This window comes from Theobroma umbraticum, unplaced genomic scaffold (assembly GCF_002168275.2).
Source record: "Theobroma umbraticum cultivar Fairchild unplaced genomic scaffold, ASM216827v3 scaffold_95.0, whole genome shotgun sequence".
NCBI classification, from domain to species: domain Eukaryota; kingdom Viridiplantae; phylum Streptophyta; class Magnoliopsida; order Malvales; family Malvaceae; genus Theobroma; species Theobroma umbraticum.
This window is the reverse complement of record NW_018397257.1, coordinates 5,355,304-5,359,775: the sequence shown is the minus strand read 5'-3', so window position 1 is coordinate 5,359,775 and position 4,472 is coordinate 5,355,304. Positions and strand designations below refer to the sequence as shown.

The 4,472-nt window shown below is 28.6% G+C and overlaps 1 non-coding gene across 1 annotated transcript; it reads left to right on the top strand.

Moving 5' to 3' along the window:
• Positions 1–377: 377 nt before the first annotated feature.
• On the top strand, positions 378–480 carry LOC149527440 (U6 spliceosomal RNA). Its single transcript, XR_016351036.1, has one exon. It is a non-coding gene; the product is annotated as a U6 spliceosomal RNA (small nuclear RNA).
• Positions 481–4,472: the final 3,992 nt, after the last annotated feature.

Genomic DNA, 4,472 nt, shown 5'->3' with positions numbered 1-4,472 from the left:
TCTGAAGCACCCACGGGAGCACCAGAATATGGTGCTCCCATGGAGAGCCCAATCGCCAATCAAGAGAGGTTGAAAACTTTTTATAAAAAAAAATATAATTTATTTAATAATAATTTTTAAAATTAATAAAGTGTAAAATTATCTTGAAAATATTATCACGTAATCAAACTAGCAGAAATATTGATAGTTGACTAACAACAAAAGTTATATGTGTAGAAAAATACTTTTTTAAAGTGAAGTGTTTATTTTAAAAATTGATGAACTTTCGTGTAATTTTGATTAAAACTTAAGAGTGTTTGGGTATTTTATCCATATTTATGTGACACTGAGTTACATTTTTTTTAATTGATACCAAAAATATCATTTTAAAATAAGAGGTACCTTTGGGGAGATTCGATAAAACTAAAAAAATACAGAAAAGATTAACATGACCCCTAAACAAGGATGACATGCACAAATCTAGAAATGGTCATAATTTTTTCATTAGCAACCCAATGTCAATAATTTTTTTTAAAACAATTACAATGTCAAGTTAAACATAAAAAAGAGAAAAGCAACTTCAGATAATTAATAGTGTTAATAGAGATGGTTGAAAAGAGATGGCTTGATAGCCTGTTCTTGGTGTTTGCAGACAATTTGAGCAAGAAAATGTTGTAGACATCCCATTTTGTTCAAGATGTTTCACCAAAATAAGAAAATAATAATAAAAAATTTAAAATAAAGAAAAGATAATAATAAAGGTAGAGACAATTTAAAAAAGAAAAAGAAAAAAGAGATAATGAACAAGACCAAAAAATTAAAAATAATAAGTTTAAGATCCTAATCTGGCAAGTTTTGAAATTTGATTTTTAAAGATGAAGCAAATCTTAATCTAATATCAACACAAAAATGGATGGCTATAAATACTTCCATCCATCAGCCTAGATGGGGACACAGAGAAAAAAGAAAAAAAAGAAAGGGAAGTAAGGTTTATTTTGGGTATTGGAATTTAAGGTTTAGATTTAGGAGAATTGAGGTGATTTTTGGGATAATTACTTTGAAAGAGAAGGTTAAGAGGATTTAGGAGGAGCAATTTGGGAGAGTTTCGATATCGATGGGTGGCGGCTGACGGCAGAGCTAACAGTGGTTAGAGGTAGAGCAACAGGGGATCGGCATCGGATTCTAGGCAAAAAGAGAGAGAAGAGTTTCTTAGAGAAAGAAGATTTTTGAGGAAAGAGAGCAAAAAAACAAAAAAGAAAAGAAAAATAAGAACTTTATCCTATTTATAGTGGAATCAAAACAACGTCGTTTTAAGAGAACCTTGTAAGTGCAAAACTATGTTGTTTCGCAATCAAAGAAAAAGGCCTCAGGTTGGATCTAGGAGATTCAATCCATGCCCACTCTTCAAGGCTCGTGAATGATCCAATACTCAATAGTTTAAGTTTTTTGCTTTTGGGTTGCCAATCCCACTAAGGTAAGTTTCATTTTGGTTTCTTTTTAATTATTTTTAGATCTCTTTCATTATCTTGATATTTTTATTTACTTAGGGTTAGATCTTAATTAAGGAAATAAATAATGAATTTTAATTAAGACATCATAAGTATAGAATTAAGTCATAATTATGTAAAAATCATAAAAATAATTATAAATAAATAATGAAAATAAGATAGAGTAAGGTACAATTATAAAAAAATAAAAACAAAATTAATTAAAATTTATAATTATTTATAACTAAAATCTTTTAAATGAAAATTTTAAAGAAGATTACAAGTAATAATTTTCTTAAATTTTTCAAAGTAAGAATAATTGTAAGACCTCATCATAGTAATGGGAGGTAATCTTGCAATTTACTTTTACAAAGAGATTTATTTCTAAATAATTATTATAAATATAGAAAATAATAACAAATATATAACAAAATTTAAAAATTATAAAAAATAAATATTTGAAGTTTCATGAAAATATGAGATGTAAAGAATAATTATTATTTAAAATCATCAACGGATGATAAAATCTTAATAAAGTTATTTGAGATAACTTCTAGGTGAGAAAAATTTCTAAAAGTTTTCCAAAAGTATTGAAAATTTTTAGAAAGTTTTCATTACAAGAATTTGTGTGATAATAACGAGAGAAAAAAAATAAATATAATAAAAGTGAAATGAAAGAACTTATAAATTAAAAACATAAATATGTAAAAGGTCTCCTATGATGAAATTTTGAGAAGGTTATAAGTAATAACTTTGAGAAATTTCTAGGTGAGAAATTCTTCTCAAATTCTACCATAAGTGTAGGAGTATTCAAAGGACATTTCAATATTAAAGGACTTTTATTTGTTTTAAAATAATAAAATAAAAGAATTATAAAAAATAAGATTGGATATCGAATTTAAAGATTATTTATTAAGGCTAAAAAGATAATACATAATTAAATAGGTCCCACGGAGTGGGCGTTGTGAGGGTGCTAATACTTTTCTCACACGTAATTGTACTTTCGAACCTATCTTGTTTCATAGATCGAAACCCATTTTTTTAAATGAACCTAAGTCAGGCTTAGGATCTCATTAAAAGGTATAGATTCACCTAGGTGGCTAATCACACTTAAATAAAAAAAAATTGGTGGCAACTCCTCATTCACGTTGAATGGTTAAGTTTACAGACTCACATGTTATGACAGATGTCATGGTCAGACATCAAAGAAGCTTTTAAGCAATATGAAAGGGTTGTTGATGTGTTTATTCCAAGGAAAAGTTCACATGATAGAAGAAGAAAAACTAATTTTGTGTTCATCAAATATAGAGAGAAGTATGAGATGGAGAAAGCCATCAAGTGAAGAAAGCCATTTAGTGGAGAAATCAACAATGTATTGATGGAAAGCGTGTTGTTGTTAGGAGAGCTAAACCAGTGAGATTAATGGTCAACAAGGCAAAGAAGGAGAATGTATTTCAACCAAGGGATAAGTTTGTCATTGAGAAGATACAAGTGGATGCACCATCTTTTAAAGAGGTGGTTATGGGTGCGACTAATGGGAAAGAAGAGTGGAAAGGAAAAGAAACTAGTGTAAAACAACCTAAAAGCTTGGAGGAGATGACACTGGTTCCTACTAACTAGGTGCTAAAGTTTAATAAAAGATAAGTGCACAAAGGTAGGCAGGGTATAGTGTCGATCAATACTACCATTCTATATCAGGAAATGGTTTAGGTTAAGTTGTATGCGATGGGAAAGCTTAGAAAGATGACATCTTGTGCCAAGATTCAAAAAGAATTAGGCATGGAAAGTCTTGAAGTCTAGGTTAGAGTTTTTGATGGACTTAACACCCTTTTTATCTTGGATGAGTAAGAGTACATGGAGGTAATTTTGGAGCATTATATGGAAGTCCTGGCCAGATGGTTTATGACTGTAAAGTCGATTGTGATAAGTACAAAATACTTTGGTAATGCTTTATTAACAATGATATTTTGTTGATATGAAAATTCATTTTGAATTGATAATTTCATATATGATTTGGAGAATATTTCTTGGAATGCTTGTTAAAAAAAATATTAAATGGTAATTAAGAATGCTTAATGATGATTTTTTTTGAGTTGCTATTTTCATATATGAATTAGGGAATTTCTTGGAAATGCTTGATTGATATTGGTTGATTGATATTGAGAATAAATAATGAATGCTTGATGATAATTAAGAATGATGCTTGATGATTAATGATACCTTAAACATGCCTAGGAACTACTTCGCAAATATTTCTTGAACATTTGAGTATTTGATGCATATTTCAAACACCTATTTAAATGCTTATACTCATCTAGTTCCATGAATACTTAAGCATTAGATAAATGTGTTGAATATCTACTTAAATACTCATTTATTCTAAGCTTATGACTTCTCTCCTAACAATTTGTGTTTTAATAATTAAAAACTTATTGGTTTCATGGTTTGTCTAAAGGGGAGTAAGACTATGCTTAAAGTGATTATCTCTTTTGTCCCTTATCCTTTTGCATCACGTTTGAATTAACCTTGTTTCACTCTTAACCTGTCTTTAATAATGACAAAGAGGAGGAAAAGGAATACAGAACTATTGTGTTTGTTGTTGTATTTGATAAAAAAACTACTGTACTTGAACTCTTAGTATTCAACAAACTTTAGATGCACTCATTAAGAGAGAGTTTTGAATTTTTTTTAATTATGACAAAAATAGGAAGAAGGAAAACTAAATTAAATAAAGTTTGATAGGTCTTTATGTTTAACTTATGTTTGTGATGCTTAGTTATGGTTTTGTAAAATATTATGTGTTAGTTATTATGGAGATTGAATATAACTTGCTTAGCTACTGTGGATATTGTATATCGTGTTTAGCTACTATGGATATTGTGAATATTTTATTGTAAATCTTTAAAGAAAACTAGATGCATTAACTAAGGGAGAGTAATCTTCATTATGCATATAGATTTAAAGCCTTCATACTGAACATAGACATTACACTCTTAGTCTAAGAGT